At 42.6% G+C, this 24,725-nt stretch overlaps 1 protein-coding gene across 3 annotated transcripts in view; it reads right to left on the bottom strand.

Annotated features, from left to right (window-relative positions):
• The window catches only part of BACH2 (BTB domain and CNC homolog 2), a 185,980-nt gene that overhangs the window by 63,044 nt on the left and 98,211 nt on the right, over positions 1 to 24,725 (bottom strand). For all 3 annotated transcript variants that reach the window (XM_051616290.1, XM_051616291.1, XM_051616292.1), the window contains exon 4: positions 21,320 to 21,471. The gene's annotated coding sequence lies outside the window, so the exon portion shown is untranslated. The remainder of the gene's footprint in view (positions 1 to 21,319; positions 21,472 to 24,725) is intronic.

Raw genomic sequence — 24,725 nt, 5'->3', positions numbered from 1 at the left:
ACAGCAAGAAAACTGACCCTGCACACCTGAAGTCTGGCAAACCTACTGTGGTACAAAATAAGGCTACGTAGATGGAAATTACAAGATACAAGACAGGCGGTCCTGTTTGTGGTTGCATACGTAGAGTGATAAGCACTCAGAGATCTACACGCAACAGGACTTAGCTGGCATATTCCAAAACTTATTTGGTAAGGTGTTAAATGCCTTTAATCCATGCCTTTTAATGAGATTTGAGATCCCCTGCCACAAGCAGGATCAAGCCCTAAAAGCATGAAGACAAGGAGATTAAACTACAGATTAATAATTATACAGTATAAACAATCTGGGATAAAATAAAACTCTTTTGCTCCATTGGAGACTGACAGGTTTATGTACAAAGTGGGGAATCTATAAAGCTCATTGATTAGTATTTCAAACGATACAAAACTAAAAGCATTAATAATTATTAACTATGTAATACAACTAGTGTGTTAGGAAATAATCAATAATTCCCAGCGCTTGTAACTCCCTACAGCAATTTTTGTGCTAAAAAAGGAACCAGCCTAGATGGCAAAGGCTTGTGCTTGCCAGGGAGTTTTTCTCTTCATATACAAGTGAAAGAGAACAGTCCACAACATAGAAACAACCACACTTTTTTCTTACTTCTTCCCCCTCAACTTCTGCCTACCCTCACTGTACCTAAACTATACTGCAGGTTGCAATAAAAAAAAACCCACAACAATTAGAAAAATAATCAAATCACTCCACAAATCTTCTAACTAAATCTGTGTTTCTTGGGCCACCAGAATAATGAAAATATTGTTATGCAGGACCAAATACAGTCTTTTTAGACAAACTTGAACACATACTGATACAGCTTCATGGAAGGAAGAGACTATTTTCCACCATCAGACTGAAAGAAGATTTTGCCATAAGCACAGTTCAAGTCTTGTAGAAATAGGCTCAGTCAATTTATATTTATCAGAAGTCAAGATCAATTCATGCCATTATTTTAAGAATTTAAGTTCTAGCAAGACACAGTTTGGTTATAAGCCCGAAGGAATGTTAAAACGATTTAAAAAATACTTGTTGCTTGATGAAATAGAGGACAGTCACTGCCTTATTATGAAGGATGCTTTTCCATCACAGCATCCTGTGCTCCAAAACTGTCTCAAAAAAAGACATGTGTGTGCATGTGTATATAGTTGTTTACATGTATACATGTACATGTATGTGCATACATATACGAGTACACATATGCATAATATATCTTGGAAAACACATTATTATCATTGCATGTTTCTGGAATAAGCCAGCTTGTCCGGAATGAGCTTTCCAAACATTAAAAAATGACATGATGTCTATTTAAATGGTCCTTGGGCCAGACCCATAAATACAGCTACAAGGAGGAAACACTCCTACAAATCTGTGCAAATTAGATGGCTCAGTATTATTTGTAGCCATTATTCCATGCATTTCTCACCTGAAGTATATACTCACACATGCATTCTTCTCTGCTGAATGTGGCAAGAATTTTTCCAAAAGGTGTATAAAGAAGAGGAGAAACTAAAATCCTGAAAAGTGTGCCTGTGCAAATGTTTTTAGTAATAATAAAGGAGAGAGATGAGTGAAAAAAACTCTAAAATGGGACTACTCCAGAGGCAGTCATGAAAAGTTGAAGGCATGAGGAAGAGTCAGGAGCAATGTTCAAAAGGATGCTAAAAATTGTGTTATTATGGATGAGTGGAAGCGCTCAAGACAAAAGAAGGGAATGGACCAGGCTTACCTCAAAGAGAGGGAGGAGGATGAAGAGGCTGGGGACTTACAGATTGAGTTACACAGAAGGAAAGGCAGAGGAGGGATGGCTGGAGAAGTTTCAGGGGAAAAGGGTCTGCAGTAAGGGAGCGAAGTTTCAGGGGAAAAGGGTCTGCAGTAAGGGAGCAGCAGCCCAGTCCTGGCCCTGCTGCCTCCAGGGAGATGAAGAGGCAGAGGCAAGAACAAGAGAATGAATCGTGGGAAAGAGTGGCTATTTTAAATGTTTTCAGTGAGGAAAAGGAACTGAAGAAACCAGAAAAAAACCACTGCATACTACAGCCAATATGTAAGGATGCTGGGAGGGAGCAGAAAAGAGTGTGCAGGCAGCAGAGAGAAGTTGCACTCCCCAGAACAGAGAGGGAAATGACTGCCAAGGAGCTTGAAAGAGCAGTGGAAATGGAGGCAACACTGAGAAAAAAGGCTTCTGGAAATTGTCCATTCCCCCACTGGGAGGTGGGATGATGCTTTTTCAATGGGAGCTGAGGGGAGGGGAAGTTGGAGGCACTCAGAGAAGCAAACAGGGAAAAGTGTCAGAGCAGAGAAGAGATGAGAGGGGAGAGGTAATCGCTGGTAAGAGGCTGAAGAGTAGGTGAGGACATGATGCCAAGAGATGATAATCCAGCTGATTAGAGAATTAGGCACAGAAGATGTCAAGCGAAAGGCAGAGAGCAGAAGAGGCTATGGATGTGGTAAGAAGAGCCTGAGCTTAAAATAAAACTGCCTAGCAGTCTGAATGCACCAGCCATATGCTTTCCCTTTGCCTGCCCCCTCACTCCGTCACACCGTCAGAGACCGACTACCTTACAACAGGTAACAAACAACAACTCAGCTACCCTCAGGCTGATCCTGGAGGAGCAACAGAATAGGAAAGAGAAGAAATAAAAGCTGGCTGACAATAGCTCCCTGTGGATAAACAGGAGGCCTTCTGCACAGCTGTGTGGCTATATTTGATTCACGTGGGCTTCTTCCTGCAAAACAGCAGTGCAAATGGCTTTATAAAGAGAGCATTGTGGACAGAAACTCCTGCATATTAGAGAGAAGGGAAACGCTGATGTCCTGGGCTATTACAGGATGCATATGGAGCTGGGGATCCTGGCTCAGAAGGCCAGCACAAAGGTGCTTGCATCATGCCACCCCATGCAAGGCAGGGCTATGCCCAGTGGCGTGAGGACTCATGTACACAAAGCCCTAAGTGCTCTCTCAGGTAGTTTTGAGTTGAAGCTTGACATCCCCTTGTAACGAAAAGGCTTGCTGCCTCAGGAAAATGACTACCAAATCCTGTAAAAATCCTGTTCTTTGTGACAAAGAAGCCCACTTCCAACTTAAGGAACAAAACACAGTAGCCTTGGTTGCACACTACACATTTTTGTTAATGTTCTTTTCTAGTAGCAAGTAATTAATCTTGTGTTAGGGCTTGAAAAGTCCCTACTAGTTTTTGTACTTGCAGACATCTGGAAAATGCCTACTGTGGCTGGTGTGCACAATTCTGAGTAATTCCTACTTGCTAATTACACTTCTAGAAGCTGCCAACAGCTATTCTAACATTTTTCTAACTAGGGAGGGATACCACATCACATTATCATATACCGTGTGAATTAACAACAGGATGCTGGTGAAGCAATGGGATAAAAATCAGGTAGTAAAAAAAGAAATTAAAGCTAACTGACTTGCACAAAAAAAAAAAAAAAAAAAAATCAGCAGTACCCACACAGTGTTTCAGAAACAAAGAGCATGGCTGGGAAAAAAAAACAAACACCAAAGTGAAACCAGCATTTGGAGAAGTTGTCAGAGTAGATTCTTTCTCTTGGTGACAGATACGATGAGACTGCAGCCCAGGACCCCCTGCAAACGAGACTTGCTTGTACTCCACTAAGCCACTGCAACCAGAGCAATATTCCCCTCTGCAACACAACAGATGTGATTCAAACTGGCAAGCCCTTGCACGTAAGAGCACGACACTTCCCTCACTCAGCAAGGTTTCTGCAATATTCATCACAGCAGCCCAGAGGGAATTCCAACTTGTGGTGTGCAGAAAGCTCGCCTGTGCTCCTGCACACCCCACCATGGCTGAAGGGACACTGAAGGGCACCAAGCAGGTACTGTTGAAGCAACCCACTCGAGATGGAGCTGCTGGTGGCATGGACATGCCATGTAGCCCTTGGGCCCATGTAGGAGGTGCAGGGAGGCAGCCTGGAGGGAAATCAAAGAGGTAGCTTTAGATATGTGTGTGCACATTACCCATAATGAGCTACAGTAGGATTTGCAATAGGAATGTCTGCCCTGAAAATGGAAAAGACAAGTTATCATCAGGATGAACATCCTTATGCAGCATCTCGGGGAAGGCTCCACCTTCTGTCAAATGTCTTTTCCTTGGAATGCTTTCGACATGTCGTTGTCAATCCTATTGAAGGGAAGGGAAAAAAAGGCTTTGTATCCCCGCTTTCCCTCCCTACTCATTGCAACATAAAATACTGGCACATAAGCACAGGCGAAAGAAAAGGAGCCTGGCTGCTAACGGCCATGCTCACCTATTTATGAAGCAGCCCAGAGAAGGAGGCACCAGGTGCAGAAGACACTACACAGCTCGTTCATCAAATGCCTGCAGCAGCAGCTTCCTGCCACCAAGAGGTTTCCTTCAAATCCCTCCACAAACACTCTGCAACCAAAGTGTAAAGCAGCCACTTGCTTTGCTCTGATTGCCCACTTGAACTTTTTGAGAAGGTTGCCTGTATTTACCATCGATCTACAGCGCTGTGTTGCCAACTGACTTGTGGCGGAAAGACTTGAAAACGTGACTGTGGTACTTGAGTGATCCACACGCCGCTTTGCGCCTCAGAAGGGCACACGGGGCAGTACAGCAGTGTTCCCATTTATGGGGACATGGGGGTACGGGCAAAACACCTGATTTAGGAGCTTGTGCTTCCACTGCCAGGACTGTAGGTAAGAGAGAGATGATTACCTTGACTTCCTGGCTACTTGTCCAGATTGGTAACATCAGTTAAAAGAACAAGGTGATTTTCCTGATCTTTACAGCCTAGACAGGTGCTGGAATTTGGCCCATGTTGGTTGTTCAAATGTTTCACTACTGGGCACAGCCACAGGGATTAGCATCGTTGCCTTCACTGTCTCCCTGTGGCTTCATCTCGTCTGTGCTCTGTATACATAAGCACACACGGCCCATGAGACTCACAATGAACTCTTGTAATACCGGCTGTCAGCAGCCGACTTGGAGTCAGGAAAAACATGCTTCAGCAAGAGATTGTGTCTATAAATATGACAAAATTAATTATCTCAAGAAGGGTTCCCCTTCCTCTTAAAATTAGCAGTGCATACAGTTGGATATCTCAATGTAAACACATCGCTCTGAATTTCACCAGCTTCACTATCAAGCACTGCTGCATTGCTATGGAAGAAAAAGTGTGAATCCTGTACAAAGTCTCTACTGTAACAGATACTAAATTTGACATGTGGAAAGTTTTATTGTAGTGTTTTTAAAAGAGTGAAGTGAGAGAAAAAAAGTGTGAAGCCTAAAACCTGCAACACACCAAAGGTTATGAGATTAATGTCCCTGTGGGAAATGGAGAAAGTAGCTGAAGCCTCTGTTGTGACCAAGGCAGCAGTGGGTAAGCTTCAATGAAGAGTACAGGAAAGAAAAGGGGCAGGTAGTCAGTCGTAAGAGAGAACAGGGGAGATGATGCCATCCTGGGTTCAAGAACAGGAGGGTTTTCCAGAATAACTGTCTGGGTAGTTTAAGTCACCATCTGTAAAACACAGGGCAAGAAAGAGCCCTCTGGACCAGCCAGACCTGGGGACTATGTAAGCTATGTCTCATAAGCCACAAGAGCTCAGAAAAATCCTTGCTAGGACATGCTGTGGTGTTCGGTGTGTGGTGGTTTTTTTTGTTTGTTTGGTTGGTTTGGGTTTTTTGGGGGGTTTGTTTCTTGTTCATTTGGTTGGTTGGGTTATTTTTCCTTTTTTTCCCCTTTTTTTCCTTTTTCTTTTTTTTTTTTTTTCCTTCAGCAATTTTACGTCATTATTTCAAGTCTGGTTTTAAGTAAATATTTAATCTTTATAAGTATCCTTAAATTTAATCCAGTTGCCCAGTTTTTCAGAGACAAAAGCAGAGTACTGCATTCACTCAACTATGGGTGTCATGAAAACTGGTGAATGGGACATCTCCTGAAGTGCCAAGTGGTACTGCACAACTCAGCAGCAGAACAAGGATAAGGAGATGTACACACTCTTGTGTTTAATAAAGGAGGCTGTATGAAAGAGGTATCTTCCAGTGACCATTGCTAGACTGCAGAGCCCTTTAGCATTCAATAGGAGGGTGGAAAGAAAGGCTGAATGAATCATGAGTGAGCAAAAAAATGGTTGTGCTGCACCCTCATGCTTTTCCATTTTAGCTCTCTAATATTCAGCTACGACCAGGTGATGCTACTGGAACGACCATCCAGAGACAGAAAAGCAAACAAGTCTGAATCAATCAGATCCTAAGACTTGAGCAAAATCTTGCAGCACAACAGAGGATGGAGAAGTTGTCATCATTCACACAGGAAAAACAAAGAAAGGTGCCAGGCAACCTTATCCAGAGCAAAGGAATCATCAGGCAAGCTTCATCTAGTGCAGTTGCTGGGAGAAAAGGTCAGGAAAAACACAGCCAGACTTCTGAGCAGAAAATCTTGTCTTCCACTCGTCTACTAAACCCGTTCCATGTCCTTGGGTGCAAACACACTGCCAGCTTCTGCAGAGAGAGCCTGCCCTGGAGCCCCATGGGAGAGGAGGGGGGGACATGACAAGTGCCATAGGCCAATCTTTGCAGCAAAGGAGCAACTATTGCTTAACCAATGAAAAACGACAGCCTCAAATGCTCGTGCAACGATGAAGCATCAGCAAAAGCCAAATGGGAGATGAACAGAAACATGCTCTCGCATCCAGAGCCATCTGTCCCTCTTCGCTTCTTCTTGTTGTTTTGCAAATTGACCTACTGTTCCAAATCCCAGATTTTCAGAAATAGCACTGGCTGAAGGTATTAGCAGGAAAAACGATCAGCGTCAGCTAACCAGTGTAACTGAGGAATTCCTTCTAGGAGGCTGAGGCAGTGATGACAGAAGCTGGAAAAGCAAAATCCCACAGAAAGGGAAGTGTGGGCCACTTGGATACATAGGAAAGAAGCAGCAGGACCAACATTTGATAGCAAAAGTGATGTTCTCTTCTGCTGAAAGCAGGTGAGAAGTTTAACAAAGATTATTGCTGCTTTCCAGTACAATTGGTGCATTTCAGAGGACAAACTACTATCCTCTCCCTGCTTTCCAAACTGGTCTTGCAGTAAAGAAACCAGAAAACCCAAGGGAGTCCTAAAATCTATTACTGTACCAAATAAACAGCTAGTATTCTCCCATGAACTAAAAATCCCAGCTATTCCCAAACAATTACTGCCTCCTCACCCTGTACAAAGATGTATTTCCTCTCCAAGGTAATTTTTAGTATCATAAATATGCCTGGTAATGGCAAGTCTGTTAATTTAATATCCTCAGAGACCTTTACCATCTCTCCCTGTTAAGGTTTTCCACAAAGCACCCATCCTCATTGTTTTTCAGTCTTTCATGCTCTTGATTTCCTAGGCATGTCTTCCTCAGCCTGACTAGTTTTATTGTGTGCTTTAAGCAGTGTAAGTGAATAACCTCCTCGCAAGGCTTTCGAGGGGAATTTCCTCCCAGTGCTGCCAAAGGAGCCACGACTTGCCGCCTGTCCTCTCCCACCTCGATGCTCCCTCTCCCTTTGAAATAGGAAAAAAGGAAAAGTAGGAAACACAACAGATGGTCTGAAATCCTCTTCCTGTGAAAACCATGGCTGTGGCAGCTAGCTTAGGCAATATTTCAAATACTTCCGCATGTGCCAAGAGCGGTATCCGTGACCAGGGAAGATGAGGAGACTGCTTGTGAAACTCCCCCATAGGTACACTGTTTGTAACAGCCTAGTCCTCTTGTTGAAGGCTCCCCTCTTTTCCCTACTCTAAATCCAAAGAGAAAACTAATCTTCTCCAGATTTAAAGCTGACAGGTGGTACATGCATAATTAAAGATGACCTAACAGAGAATGCTCTCATTTCTGGCATGTTATCAGACACTTAAGCAAAGCAATTATCAGTAGGCAATCTTTTCTGTCAACAGAGATTGGATGAAACATTTTGCCAGTCAGGAAGATATTGTAACGATGATACATATGTATTTGGAAATACTTCACCAATATAACATGGGACTTAAATCTCTCTTATCTTAAAGAAATGTTTTCGTCACCTATGAAGGACTACAGTAACATCTCCTTACATTTCCATGCTCCCCTGTGCTATTTCCATACATAGACTACATAAACTCCCATCTTGCTCCTACTCATGTTAACCCCTTCCTTTAACCCATGTGCACTCCCTACAAGTCCTGCTTGTTCCTCCTCACCTAGTCTTACTATCCTCTCTAAGTTCCTTTACCCCTTATACTTCCACTAGAATCATAGAATGTATGGGGTTGGAAGGGACCTATAGAAGTCATCCACTCCAACCTCCCCTACAATAAGCAGGGACATCTTCAACTAGACCAGATTGCTCAGAACCCAATCAAGCCTGACCTTGAACACTCCAGTGACAGGGCCTCCATCACCTCTCTAGGCAATACCCTTTCAGGTATTGATAGGTCACTATAAGGTCCCCCTGGAGTCTTCTCTTTTTCAGACTGAACAACCCCAACTCCTACAGCCTGTCTTCATAAGAGAGGTGCTCCAGCCCTCTGATCATTTTTGTGGCCCTCCTCTGGGAGGTACTAGCTGGTAGATGATTGATGTATTCTCCAGGAAACCTTGTCATCCTGCTTTTTTCTCCCCCAAAGTAAGCAAAACTCAAAAAAACTTATTCCTCTTTAGTACTGAAAAGCAAATAAAACCCCAACTACTCCAACAAAACCCAACAAAGCCTCCCCCAGACATGCTCTTCTTCATCTGCAGGTAGCAGCCACCTGCAGCACATCAGGTGTTGGGTGCTTCCTTGCTCTCTTCTTCTCCTTGTTATATACCTTTTGTGACATGAACACCCATGGGGAGGAATTATGGACCCCATTTGTGATGATGGGCTGTGCCTGTAATGAAGAACCATGTCTTACTCATTTATCATGGACCACAAGCTGAATACCTTTCCTCTGTGAGCTGTGAAGGGGGAACAGGTGAGTGGCCTTGCTCTCCCCAGCTTATAGAGGGGACAACAAGTACAAGTGAAGATCAGTCAGGAATTTTATGTGGAATCAACCCAAAAAGACTATGCTAGAACTAGAAACATCTTATCTGCTTTTTGGTTGAACAAGCAGATGGCACTGACTCCCAAAATAGCAATGTCACCCATCCAGTTTGAAAGAGGCAGACACTTTTTAACCTGAACTCTTAAAATGCTTCCTTCAAGCAGTGTTTTGCAATGAGTCCAGAAAGCATTATATGTTGTGGTTTGGTTTTTTGGTTTTGTTTTTTTAAATCTACGAAGGAATTTAAAAAAAAAAAAAAAAGATCTTCTGGGGAAGTACAACAAGGAGAACAAAAAATAATCAGGAAAAGGAAAGCCTAAAACCGTGAGTGCTTTTCTTAATTTTGAGGAAATGAGGATTGTGAGAAGTATTATAAACCTCAATTACATACACACACGGGACTGCACTTTACCTTACAAAAGAGCTGCTCTTAAGGTACAAAATTGCTTTAATATTGCACTAAGACAAGTGTTTAAAAAAAAAAAAAAAGGCTTATGATAATGGATTTTCAAAGCAAAAGTAAAGCTTCTTTTCTCTGAGAATAAGGCTTTAGAAAAGGGAAACTTCACAATGCCAGTGGTGTGTGTTCCACTGCATTTCACAAGATCTCCCATTATTTAAATTCCGATGTATTTATGTCATACACGGATAAACGATCTTATTGTTCAGAACATGTCTTTATATGAACATCTCTGCTGTTAGAATTAGTGTTATTTTGCTTCCCCCCCCCCCTTTTCTTACCAAGTCAGAACAAAAGTCTCTTTTACCGCGGTTTTGGGAACTTCATGCAAATGGCAGTTTTTACACATCAATCGTCAGTTTAATAACACTAATGATAAGAGGGGAATTAACGGTAATGGGCTGACTTTTTGGCAAGCAAATCAGAGTTTGTAGAGAACTTTCTGCTATGTCAAACTTTATAGCTCTGTGTTATCAAAAGCACTTGCAGTGAGAATTAAGATTAAACCACTGACTCGTTAGCAAGCTGGGCTTACTGAACCACAAACTTCCTGCACAAAGATTGATTATTTAGAAATCCATTGTACAAGATGGGAAGAGATAGTGATAGTCTTATGGGACAGCAGGGAGCCATTTATAAAACAAAATACATTTACCAGGGGATACAGATCTGACTGAGCGGGCTCAATATCTCTCTCAGTTAAAACAATACTGGTTAGTCTCTCAGTCTTCCCTAAGGCATAGAGTGTGGTCACTGCTTCTGCTCTACCCCACTTTTGCAATCATGGCACTTGGCAGCATTTTAAGTCCAGCCTCGCAGCCATTGCTCCCATGAGTCACCCTGGAGAGTTCACAGGTGCTGATCGGAGCTGTTCTGTGCCACAGGACCAGTGTGGGAAGGGGAAAACAGCATCATATGGGTAGTTAGGGCAATGAGAACAAATGGGTCTTCTGTGGATTGATGGATGACTACAAAGAGCCACATTTTGAAAACGTGGCTCCATCGTGACCACAGGAATGGCACTGAATGCAAGAAAAAGCATTTGCTTTCCCAACATGCAAAAAAAAAAGAAAAAAAAGAAAGAAAAAAATGGATATGTCAAAATGCCAGCCTTTGGCACAAAATACCACAGGAGAAGTGAGCAATGGCAGATTTTTCATACTACAAACCAGTGCTTAAGCAGGTGCAGGAGTTTCCCATGGCAATGATGGTATAATGAGTTTATACCCAGACTGACAGACACAGTCCTACACCCTGGGACACTTCAGTCCAGTTCTAATGTGGAAAGTATAAATATAAATTACACTTTGCTTCCTCCCACTCACCTTTGGCTATGATTAGAACCACTAATAAATTCCCCGACTATTGAATCCCATCACATGTAGGGCATCTTCTTTTCCATGGATGCCTCACTGCTTTTTACACTGCCAGTAGGTTTGATACTATGGTTTCCAGCTATGGGCTGTAAGGATTGGATCCTGCATCCTGGGGAGGATGGGCCATTTCCATGAAAGCATTTTAACCACAATCTTCAGCTTGGCCATATTTCCTGGTTAATGCCTCACAGCCCCTGTATTTCCAGGGAAAAAGCCTATGCTAAGGACTGCTAATTTAACTGTGCTGCATGTCCATGTTCCTGCTATGTATGAGATCTGCTGAGAATCAAGTTTTGGAGAGGAGAAAGGAAGCTTGCTCCATTATCATTACTTACAGCATGCATTTTCAGTGATGCTTTTCATAAGTAGGTAAGTGGAAAAATATGTTTTTAAGCAGTACAAAGTCTGCTGAAGTTTTACAAGCCACAAAAATGAAACAGACCATCTATGGGGAGAAGCCATTTTATTGCTGAGCAGCAATTTGGGAGAACTGTGGGAGGTGGGCTGTCAAACCCATGAGCAAACTAGGAAATGACAGGAGCTCGTAGGCATTGTCTGCATGTAAGGTCAGAGACAGAGAAGCAGTTAAACCCCACCTCTGAGGTGCCATCCGTGTGAGGGACAGAGAAAAAAGGCAAGAAATTACTATTCCACTCAACACGATCAGGGTGGCTGGGGGAAACAAGGTGGTGTTAGCAGTGGGTTTGGGTGGACAACAAGCAAAACAGTGTGAGGAACATGTATGACTGGTGTGTAAGTGCAGGCATGGTGAAACGAAAGCCTCTGGACTTTTGCTGCAGTGTCACTGTGACATCATGCTCCCAGCTGCCTGTGTCATGGACCTCTCCATGCTGTCTGAGTGCCTCTAAGAGAGACCATAAAGTTTGTGTCCCACAATCTGCTGCTGCTCACCAAAATCCAGCCACAGACACGGCTATTGAGAATGGGAATAACCTTCCTCTCCCCACAAACCTGTGCTAGAATTACCCCATAACCAAAATCCAGCCCAAAAAGCAAGTCCCCAGCCAAATGAAGCAATGCATAAAGATCCCTGCTTGAGCTGGGAATACACACTAGATTTTTCCCAAATCAGAAGAAGTTCCAATTCCTACTGAAAAAATATGAGCTCTGCATTCTCAACCTTTTGGTGCAGGCTGATAACCACCCTGAATACCATCTCAAAAAATACTACGGCTTCATCAATAGATTTGTAATTCAACCCAAGAATTAAAAAAGGCATCTGAAGAGCTCTGCATGGTAAACATCAGAAAAACACCACTTTCCAACCCTGCAGCCAGTTGTTCTGTAATATCTTCTGCTTTGTGCTGACAACCTTTTTTCCCCCCCAATCATTCAGACACAGTGCCTTCAGGTCTGTCTAAGTAATGTAATTTACTGGAGTGGAATTCCCTTGATACCTTCTGCAGCACTCAGTGACAGTATCATTTATACTCTACACTGTCATGCCATGACACTGATACATTGGCTTTCATCCCTCATTCAGCACAGAGGGTGCAATTTCACCTTCCATTGTGCCCTTCTGCAGACTGCGCGTACAAATTCCCTCCATTCATTCCTAATTACAAACCTCCACTGAAATACCCTCATTAGATTTATATTTCTCACTCCAAAGTGTCAATCTGATTTGAAAATTCCCATTTTCCAAAAGATCCATCCATTAGCAGCAACCTCCAAAGCATTCCTTAACTGAGTGCATTAAAAGTGAAGCTGGCAGAGCCGAGGCACACTTAAATGACACCATTACAGCAAATCTCCATTGTTAATGTTTTTGCATTATTCAAGCAGTGCAATAAGGAGCCTGGGACCAGCCAGCTCTGTTCATCCAGCAAGCAACAGGCGTAACCAGCAGTCAGGCTCTGCTCCCACTGGTAGGCTGCTCTGCATCCCTAAGCATCCCCCATTCTCCCCACGTGTGTGGGAGGAGATCGCGGGCTGTCAGGGATCTGCTGCCAATGTCTCACAGGATCTCCCATACATCACGGGGAGCAGCAACAGCAGAGGTGGCTGTTTAAAGGGCTCCAGAAACTGAGAGCCGTAGAAAGAGTTCATGGCAACTGTAGAAATGCCTGACTGCAGCTTGTTTGCTGTGGGAAAGTTTTTTAAAAAAACACAACAAACAAGCTGGGGGTTTCCCGAGGTAGCGGATCTTCTGCTACGCAACCCAACAGGTTGTTAGAGCTCTTCAGCTGAAAATCTCAACTGCATGGCTTCAGTCAGTTATACTAATCCTAATTTAGTGCCCACATACAGGACTGTTGCCTTTGGACCTTGGACAGAAAACACAGCTGCACAGACTCCATGGAGCAGCTCTGCAACTGGTTAAAAGAATCAAAAAGTGATCCGCCTCCCTCTTCAAAAGAAAGGTAAACACCTTAAAAACCTCATCACCATACAAGGGAAAAAATGAAGAGCCCAGCAGTGGGTACTGACAGTTGCACAAAACGTCCTGTGTGCCATCTCTAAAAATAGCCCCTGTGGCAATACCCCTGGAAAAGACCAGTGTGTCTCATCCAGCTGGAAAGCATGTCAGCCGTGAGCAGCGTGTGAGCGCCGGTGCTGTCGCCACATGACACACTCTCTCCTGCCGTTATCTTCAATGCCATCAGGTCTGAACTCATCTGCATCGGGTGCAGAGGCAGAAAGAAGAGGGAGGGGAGAAAAAAACCCACCTCTACATCTGTACTGAAGAGGGAAAATTCCACAGAAAAAAAGACAACAAACCTTTACGCTGCTTGTAAGCATCTGGTCATCTACAAGACTGAGACATGCAGACAGTTATAACAGACACAATTCCCTTCAGCAACCACCACCACCACCATGGAAACTAATTATTGCTGAAGTTTTGCCCATTCACATCTGAAATATTTAAAACCTTGATTACTGCATTAGCTCTCTTGTCTTTCATAGTTTGTATCAAGGCATGAACTGGTCCAACAGGCACACGCAGATATAAAAGCAGAAATGCGTATTTAAATAAAAAGACAAAAGCATATCAGCAAAGACAGGCACTGAGCTCTCCTAAGAAGAGGGGGAGTGCTACACCAAGCTAACTTAAAGGGATTTTGATTGCATAATAAAAGACTCACCACCGACAGCATGGTTATTTCATGGAACAAGCGCATGTGCCTCTCAGTGCCCCAGTCCCCACATCCCCTGTGCCACGTGGCGTTACTCAGAGTGAAAACCTATTGTCTTACGCAGCCTGAGTCTGAAGAGCAACACCTCTGCTACCCTGTCAAGCCTGGAGAACCTGGGAAGGTTACAAAGCGACAAGAAAGTGATGAAGCTCAAGCTGCCACCCAGCAGAAAGCAAGTCTTCAGCCTCCACCTTCGGTTGTGCACGTCTTGGATAGATGCTCTCTCTACTTATCCATCTCAAGAATGACATAAAACCGAGAAGCTTGACATGCACAGGCACACTCATTCTCTGGAAATGCCACAGCTACTTAATGAGTGAAGCTGGGACAGCACCAAACCTTACACCATGAAGTTACAAATTTCCCTGCATACACTGACAACATCTCTCTTTAATGTTTCTCTTGGCCACAAGCTGACATATTAATTAATGTGGTCAGAACAGATTTAGTAGCTCAAGATATTGCAACTAATTTAGTGGATTCCTAACCGGTGCAACTACCTGGAAAAGCTACAAAGACAGCATATTTCAATATCATCACCCTAAAAACCAAACCAAAAGGATTTTACATGTTAAAAGTTAACCCTGAGAACTTGTTTCTTGATGGTCAGCAGATTTGTATAGGTTTCTTTTTTTCTTTGCCAGAAGATGAAGTTCAGGATCAACAGTTCAAGTTATACCAGTGAAGTTTTGGAGGGCTGATTTTAAACATCTTTCAGTCCTCTCCAAAGCTACTGTGGTTTTTTTTTTCTTTTTTTTTCTTTTTTTTTTTTTTCCAGAGAGCAGAACAATTCTGCTTCCAAAATTCTTTCATCACCACCTCTGACTTATGCACTAAGCCTAACTCCTTTTTTTTTTTTTTTTTTTTTTTTTTTAAATAAGAAGTTGATGAATTAACATAGCTGGACCACACTGCAAGTAAACTCTGCCTCTCCTTCCAACACAGACCCATTTAGAAACATTTAAGCCTAGGACTCACCAGACAGAGCTGAAGCTGCAGGCGAGCCAGTCATCAGAGCTAAGAGAAGGTTTATGCTTGCTCTACAAATTCTGAAGCATTTCAATCTTATTTTTACTTGTACACAAAGGGCAATAAATGGAAAATATTATTGTAACCACCGCTTTTTCATGGCCACCCACACTTCCAACACCTACAGCAGAAGTATATAAATGCAAAAAACCCAGAACTCATGGCTCATCTGAACAAGGGATGCAAACTAGCTAATTGCTGCTACTTTTTTTCCAGTTTGTATTTAGAGTGTCATTATATTCTGTTAAACATCAAGGACAGCTACTCTCGTGCAGTGCATATCTACTGTCCTGGATCCTGCTAGATTTCCATACATTTAATTGTTTTCTGTCAGTCCCCTGGTAGAGTTCTCTAAGGTAGCTGACCACTGACTGATCTTCAAATGATGACAGGGAGGGGGTGTCTCTCCCCAGCTGTCAGATTTCCCACCAAACTACTGAGGTACAAGGAATTAATGCTTCACTTACCTGTGAGAAATTTCGTTGAATATTCTACCCAGAAACTGGCAATTAAAAAAAATCCCTTTACACTCATAATAGTAGAAGAAGTTCAACCAAATTGCTGTCAAGGATGATTTAATTGTGTTGAAATCCACTTCAAGTAGCTTTGCAAATTACTCTTTAATTTTGTACCTAAAACTCCAAGGTCTACTACAATACCAGTTTACTCTCCTGTCTGTCCAATGTCTGATTCTTTCCTTTCACTGCATGCAACACAAGCATGAACCTAATTATCATCTGAAAACCTGCAGAAAGCTAACTCAATTAGCTGAGTAAAAAAAAACAAAGAAAAAAGGTCCGCCTTAACACCACACTCAACAACAGGATAGGTGATGGGATATCTGGGGATGGGGAAAGGAGACAGAACAATCTCATGTCATTAATTACCCTGCTGTCTCTGAAACTGCAAGTTATTATACCCAAAAAAGCATCCACTGCAACACTTTTACTTCTCAGCTCTGCAAATCATAGCAGGAAACACACCTCGCAAGCTAGCAATCAATATTTAACAAAATAATCTAGAGACTAAGTGCCAGCTCTGGAAAAATGTACCTTTACCTGCACTTGCACATTAATTGCCCACTAGACCCGATGGCCCGTTGCCATCTCACAGTCCCCGGCACCCCGAACATGGAGCTGGACGCTCTCCATGCCTGCTGCTGAAATCAGGTGTGTGCTTTCCTGGCATGGATTTATGTCATAGGACCTGTGGTGCTGAACACTGCAGAAGTGTGGGTATCTAAGCATTGTGAAAATAAATGGGTCATACACCACTGAGCTAACAACCACACCACCCCCAAGCCGGGCACCGAATGACTGTGCAAGGCTCTGCCGGAGGGAGAGGACAGGCTGAACCAGCAGTGAAAACAAAACTGGTGCGGTGAGATGGATTTTAATTTTCACTGGTTTGGGTTACAGAGAAAGTTTGATCTCGCCGTTACCATCTCTCTGTCTTTTTGATAAAAGAAAAAAAAAAATAAAATCAAGCAATGCGGGGACAGGCAAGCTGTCCTGCGCAGATGGGCTGGCATCTGTACCCCCTGGGAAGGGGAAGTGCCGCCGGCCCCGGGGCGGAAGGAGGGAGGGTTGTGAGTCAGTCCCTCGGGCTGACACAGGCATGCACCCGGGCTGTCACCTGCCACTGCAAAAAATACAAGTCCTTGCCACAACACGGCAGCCACGTGGGAAACGCCGAGTAAACAGAACAATGACACCGCGCGCCCACGCGGCCTGTCACACCGCTGGGGTGAGGAACAAACAAACCTGTGGTCGATGGCAGCAAAGGGGAGAGGTGCCAGGATAACTGGGTTTCGCACAGCGTGCCCTGCTGCAGCAAACATGCTCCCGCTGGCTGTACCGCCTGTGGTCACTGTGTCCCCCCAGGTGGGGAAGCCTCTGGCGTGGGGCTCTTGGCCAGAAACACCCCGAGAGGGATGTCTCGGCTCACCGCCCGCACACGTGCGCACACGCAGCCGCTCTGCATGAAGCTAGACCAGAACTTTTCAGATCATACTGATAATACTTGTCCGTATATATAAATACAGAAAGTATTTTTAGATATGACTATTTTTACATAACTATAAACAGATATGTTTTATTTATATATATACACATATGCATATGAAAATAAAAATCTATTTAATCAACAGATATATTTGCAGCAAATGTGTATCGAAAGCTGTCCCCAGTTAGCCAGGGGTGCAACCTGCCTTGGGCGCAGAGGGACTGATGGTGCTGGGGAGCCTCTGATTACGCTGACGGACAAACACGGTGCTGACAGTGGTCAATGGCTTTATGTACTGTCAACAGGGGAGCAGCAGGAGTAACCGGATTAATTCACGGCAAAAATTATGTCCCCTAGATCACAGGAAAACGCTTTTTGTCTGCAGTGAGCATGACATCTGGGACTGAATGCCACGGAAGGTTGTGAAGGTCCTCAGGGCAGGAGATGCTCCACATGATGGTGCATAAGGTTATACAGGCCTGCTACACTGGTACAATAAAAAGGGTAAGAATATGCCTTCTCCACCATAAAACTGGCACTCCATCAGGAAAACGTATCAGAAAAATAATTAAATCCAGATGCAGCCACACGTAACATCAAAATCCTGCAGGATAAAAGCACCTGTATCCTCAGCTGCAGCCGTGGCACTTGGGAAGTGGGTTTCGTACCAAGAATCGGGAGCGTTTGGTAAGTCAGTGTTCAAAGGCATGAGACATCACCTTCAGAAATCTGATATCCTTCTTAATCCCAATCAAGATACCTGACCTTTTGGTGCAGATTTAAAAAAGACAGATTTTTCCCTGGCTGCGGTGGTAGGCGGGTGACAGACATTTAATAATCAAAATCTGCATCTTAAAATTTTATGTTATAGACATCTGCATACCCATGGTCATAGGACAGATTTCAAGAGATCTTTTTTTTTTTTTTTTAATTGAAATATTCTGAATAACTCATCCCTATCAAATATAAAATTTGTGGGTTTCTGGGTTTTGAGTTGCCTTTTTTTTTCCTGAACAAAGCATTGATTTAAAGGCCCTTGCTGAATTCTCAGGACTGCATAAGCAGTACAAATTAGGACAATGTATTAGATGAAGAATGTCATTGATTTGGATGCTATTTTGCCACTTTCAAAGGAAAAAACACAGGGGTGAAACAAAGCAAGAAATGTAAGCAGAGTGTGGAAATGGCTAGGAATCACCACCTGTCTCCAGTGGGATGCCAGCAGCCCTGCCCCAGCATCTGCTCCAGGGCAGGGCCATGTCCCCAGCACCTGAGCAAAGCCCTGTTTGTCCCCTGCCATTAGCGGTCGTTTGAGATAACAAACTGTGAGCCACTCAGTGAAGAGCACAGCTTCTTCCTAATTCCTGTACTTCCTCTTTATTACACATGCTGTGTAACCTGCCCAGGATTAATTCCCAGGGGACCCAGAGAAATGTTTTGGTTTTATGTTTTGTTTTGTTTTGTTTTAGTCCCAGCACACACACAACAGGGTTTTGCAATCTGCTCCATCAGAAAAAGGAAGATACCTTCTGCTTTGAATTCAAGCATCAATATGTATTATTTTTATGGAGATCACATCAATCAGCATCTTAGTAGTATCAGAAAAACTAAATAACAAATGGAAAGAGGTGGAAGGTTTACAAAATACGCTGCAAGAAGAACATGGTTGTTACCTCTGGGTCAACCTTGTGCAACTGCTCTTTCCAATAAGACTAATTAATAAGGGAAAGTTCACTTCTTTCTATGGGAATTGCTATAGCCAGGTAATTGCTACAAGCAGAGCTTGTTATTGAAAATAGTCAGACAGTGAAACACTGAGAAATTAAGAGAGCAACCAGCAGCTTGCCCTCACACCTGCCCCTGCTGGCACAGGTCTCCATGCACAATGGGTACAACCCCAGTCAACAACCTGCAAGGAGATACATGTTTTCTAGGAGATGGAGAACACACCACGTTTTAAGTTTGGCATACCTCAAGCACACAACCAGTGTAAAAAAACCATCCCAAAACCAGAAACTAAGGAAGGCATGTATTTGATCACGGTTCCTATCCTCAGGCTGGTTTTCAAGTTTATTTGGACCTCAGACCTGATTTCACTGTTGGAAATGGAGACTTCTGATTATTTGCATAACAAGAAGAAGCAGGACAAAACTTCCTATGAACTTCTTAGAATGAGAGGGTTTTTTTTTCCTTTTATGTCCATTCGTTTTCTATCTGCTTTTTCAAGTCCCCTAAGAAGGACATTATTTTTAAAGTTAGTTGCTCTGAAAGCGTTTTTAACAGTGAATTTGTAAGATGTCTAGCAATAATCTTTTCAAGTATCATGAGAAAAGCCTGCAAAAAATTGTGAATAAGGCTTCAAAAATCACATGGGAATGGTGCTAAGAACAAGGAACAACAGGTTGTTTCTGCCTGCCTAGCTGCTGCAACTCATATTTTCCAGTTTTCTTCCCTTAAGACAAGAACTAGAAACAAGTTTCAAGCCAGATCCAAAATTCTCCTCTAGCCAGATGATTCCTGCTATTGGTGCTTTGCTTAATAACTGCACCATATATTGCCAAGCTCACAACGAAATGGCAGCCCTCTCCCTTTTTTGGAAAACAAAACCAAACCAACACCTTGTAAGGCTTCCTTGCCAGCTATTTCAGTTACTACCCAAACTTTCTCCATTGCTGACTACTTCACTATTATTTTTGCTGATATTCATCACATCAGAAAAAATATTTTCTCCTCTCTTTTAAAAACTGCATTTCCATTTGCATGAAAAAACTCTGTCATTCTTTTGCAATAGACTTTTCTTGTTCTAAATGATATTTTTAGCATCACACAGGCAAATAAAGGACCTCAAATGGAGGTATATTTCTAAAATAAACTCTCCAGTTCCAAAAGACTCCTATTGTTTTTTTTAGAAGTGGTATCACAAATGACTTCCCAAGACTAGAAATAGTGTTTGTAAACATTCAAGAAAAACTGACCAGCATCAAATGCTGGGGTTGGATTCATTGGCCTGTCCCAATTAATCATTAAACTGTGTTGTATGAACTTATTACTGCAGTGAATGAATGAAGGTGGGAGCAACCAGAGTGTCACACTGTGAACCACAGCTTTGTATTATCTCTGCTTCAGACAGCCTTTTGCCAAGCTACTCGATACCACTATCTGAAAGATAAAAACCTTCTAACCACAATGAGATTTGGTATTATTAAAAAAAAACCAACAATGCAATGAAGTTGGGCTCAAGCCTTTTTCCAAACTTGGCAGCTCTGTGGTGTCCCACCCTCAGGACAGTACAGGCCATCACATCCACGCCAGCCTAATAATGGCCCAGAGGCTTCTTCCACCTGCGGATCCATCCCAGAATTAGGGCTAGAACAGCTGACAAGTTAAAAAGAGTCAAACCAATTTCCTCTCTAGCAAAGCCCACCAATTACATGCCAGGCTGGTGCTAAGCAAGGTTTCAGAGGAGGATTTAGCCAGGATGGGGGAGGAAATGTGTGCACAGCAACACAGGCGCTTCCCATCTTGGGAGGAAAAATTAAAACACTTAACATGGACCAGGAGCTACTACCCAGACCGAGGAGATCAGAAGGGGTCTGCAGTGCCCCTCAACCCTCTTTGACCCTAGTAGATCTGTGAATGGCTTTCTCCACCCTCTTATAGCTCGGTGGAGCCACTAACTCCACCTGAAGAAACTGGAGGTGTCAATGAAGATACTGCTGATGCGTAAAGAGCTGCTCAGCCAGGGCTCTTCCAAGGGAAATATTCTGGAAACCACAAAGGATGAGGATATAGGTTTTATCATAGGAAAAATACAGGGATGCCTGCAGTCCTGCTGAGCAAAGGATAGCCTCCAAACTGTGCAGAGCACATTGAGGTAGGTGTACACAAGCTTACCCAGTTGTGGAGGAAAATGAAGTGTAATTAGGGGAATGGGGGGAAGCAAAGCTATTTAAGTACTTCTCACTATGGTTTACTATGGTAGAAGCACACTTAGAAAAGCCTTCAAGATGATAATCACCATTTAGGTTAAAAAAGCAAGTAACTACTTCAGTAACAATGCATTCATCACCTAATGTTTGCTGTTGAATTACAGGCTTTACAGTATTTTTCTAAAGGATGATATTTACTGCCTTCACCTTGCCTTCCCAAGACCTCTTTTTTTTTTTTTTTCTTTTTTCTTTTCTTTAAATAGAAAGGAATTTGAATCATTACTTACATGTAACTTTTCTAGGTTCTGTGCTGGCTAAAATGTTCTCACGATGCAGGAAACAGGATCAATGGAGAAATTAAGAGGCTGCAGCAATCCATTAAGAAGTGGCCCTCCAAAGCTTTGAAGGGCAGTGTTCTGGCAACTCAGTTGATAGCAACCTGAAAGAAAATAAAGGCAGGCATAAAAAATTCAAGCACTGAGTATTCACAAAGCTCCTCTTATTTTCTTTTTTTCTTAAACATAGAAGGTCTTTATGTCAAATATGACAGCTACATTAAGCCCATTACATACCTCCTCTTACCTTAAAGTTGTAGACACCTTACAACAAAGACTACGTTTTTCTTGCATTCATCTAGCACTCAGACATATGAGGCCTCTGAGAAGAATTACTGAACAGATAAACTAACACTTCTGTGATTATTCTGCCAGATCATCCTGCAGGTATGTGTATACTTGTGCATATATACTAAGAAATTCTTCACTGTGAGTGTGGTGGGACACTGGATCAGGTTGCCCAGAGAAGCTGTGGATGCACCATCTCTGGAAGTGTTCAAGGTCAAGTTGGATGGGGTTTCGAGCAACCTGATCTAGTGAAAGATCTCCCTGCCCATGGCAGGGGTGGGTTGGACTAGATGAGCTTTAAAGGTCCCTCCCAACACAAACAATTCTGTGGTTCTATGAAACTGCGCATCACATCAAAAAGGTGTTCCAAACGATCTAACAGACTTCAAATAACAATTAACACTGGCTTTTGTCAAAGCTTTGCTTTGTTTTTATCAAGGACTTTAAGTTAGGAGCATCAGATTCGTTCCTTTGTTTCTGCTTTATTCTGGGGAGCTTCAGCAAAGAAACACCACATTAGTGTAGCTCGGTATCCCCAGATTAATGTAAAGTGTGTCATACTCCGCCATCCACCCTAAAGAAAAGCTAACCACCACAACAGCCTGTGTAAGAAGAAAATTCAAGAAGGACTAGAATGTTCACGTGCCCACAGCAAGTTCGTTGTGCTGCCACCATCGTGCAAGTTTGTCCGAGCCTCAGTCCCCAGAGAGGAGGCACTTTGGGATGGGAAGAGCTGCTGGGAGCAGAGCTGGGGGCTAGAAGAGAGAGTGAATCCCCCCAAGCACCTGAGTCTTGGCAGCCCCACACAGCCCAGATCCCACCCAACACCCAGATCCCACCTAACACCCAGTCCCAGCTGACTCTGAAAAGTCTTTTTGCATCTATTAAGGAAACAGTCACACTCTGAAGTGGTTGGGGAGGAGGGTGGGAAGGAATACTTGTGGAAGGAGAAGTGCTTAGTTTTAAGTTACTGCGATTTTCAAGTTGAAGTTTGCAAGTTGCCAGTGCTCAACACTTCACTGTTTTCCTGGAAAACACCTGAATGCATAACTACTATTTGGTTGAATAAAATTGGGGACTGGGAATAGAAAGGAAGGTAACTTGCTTTTGAACAGAACGGGACAGCAGCAGTACAAGCAGTGGCAGGTATCTGTCTTCCCAGGATCACTCCTAGGGCTGCGACTGCGGAATTACCACAAAATAAAGCTAGATGACGTGGGAGTTCAAAGGAAGGCAAATAATAATACTAATAATTAAAAAGATTAGGGTTGGTTTTTTTTCAAAGGAGTATTATTTTTTGTGAAATTTGCAAAACTAACTTTTCAGTAAAAACTTCTGGTTTCTCAGTAAATGTTTACTGACTCAAGTCAAAAAATACCACAGTTATACTCAGTAACACACAGTGCAAACAAAAGAGGTTTGGCTGTTGTTTTTTTTAAGTATGGGGTTCCTGGTAAAAAGTGTTGCACACTTTCTGAGCACAGATGCTACAGCATTTTACTCCAGGCCTTGTAAAGAACTGGATCACTGATGAAAAGTAGGTTATTTCTTCTGGATGGCAGGCACCCTCCTAGATTATTTATCAACAGATGCTCAAAATACCACTACCTTTAAGGATTACCTGTATGGGTACTTGAAAAGAATCCCAAGGTTATGTGAAGAATGCAATGCTTGCATCTCTTCACTTTATGTGATTTTCTCCAACTGGGCATAACACTCATTGACAGACTGTAAGAGGACCAGATCTTTATGGTTACAAATATACATTATCTAAATTGCATATAAAACTAAAAATATAATCTCCCAAATCTGTTCAGTCATAAATCACTGGTAGAACAAAAATAACTGTTGCTTACTTAATGGCCAAATTAATAACAACAGGGAAGACTTTGTTTTTTCAAGGACAAGTTTGTTTTCTGAGCTAAAAATGCACTTGCCACAGCAAATGAAAAAAAAAAGCAGAATAAACAGAATAAGAACATGGAAACAAGAAAAAAAAAAAAGGAGGAGGGAAGACTTGCAACACCACACTTTTCTGAGAAGGTGTGATTGATGTTCACTGCTGTAGAAAGCATGAGGTTGCATCCCAAACATTTCATTCCCTTCTGCAAATGTCTCACTGTGTCTCGCCCCATGTTCCCTAGATATTCTTGCCCTACGCAGGATGATCCAGCCAGCATCAAGTTTTACATGATCTAAAACATGAAAGCAGGAATCTCTCTGCCCTGAGGTCAGCTTAGGGTAGATTGAAACTTAACCCTCTGCCTATGCTCAACACGAGGGCTTCTTCATGCTTTCCATCTAATAAAAAATTTTCTTTCTAAATTGGCAAATTATTAAAAGTAAAACTGTTGCTACAGCTGTAACTGAGGTTATACAAAATCAAGAGCCAACAGAGCATCTAGTGAAGAGATGTTTCAGCATTTTAACTTGCTGACTGGCCAGGTTTATAGCACTGGAAGAGCTGGATCCTAGGCAGGGGAGGATGCACTCTCCACTCCAAGGTTTGCTCATGTCGAGGTCTCAGCACTCAGCACAGACCTGCACACATGGACAATCAGTTATAGAACCAGAAGAGACCACAAAATCATTGTTCAACGTGAACTTGAAGACCCAATTCCTGGAGTCACAGGAGATGAAAGGAAACTTTAGCTTTCTTTTAAAAAAGAAGCATCTGCCTTCACAGCTGCATAGAAAACTAGAAAAATAACAGTAATTCAAACCATACATTATAACTTAAAAAAAACAACAACAACAAACAAACAAGCAAACCACCAACATTGTTTAACAACCTCTTGTACATTTTTGAACCAGGTTACCTTTTTCCCCCCCTTTTTGAGGGGAAAAAGTTAGCACTGAAGAATGCAAAGGTGAAGGAAGACACACCAGACACCACAATGGAGAAGGAGACATTAAGCTAAAAAAGTATTTGTTTCAAGAGAACACCTTCCAGCTTGGATTTCTGTTATATGGAGGGTGTGTTTCAAAGACAGGTTTTGTTGTTAATGTAAAATAATGACAGCTTTGATGCTTAAGAAAAGGAAAACTGATCAGTTCTTCAGTTTGCAAC

Source organism: Apus apus, chromosome 3, assembly GCF_020740795.1.
Source record: "Apus apus isolate bApuApu2 chromosome 3, bApuApu2.pri.cur, whole genome shotgun sequence".
Taxonomy (NCBI): Eukaryota; Metazoa; Chordata; class Aves; order Apodiformes; family Apodidae; genus Apus; species Apus apus.
This window is presented reverse-complemented; position numbering and strand designations above follow the sequence as displayed.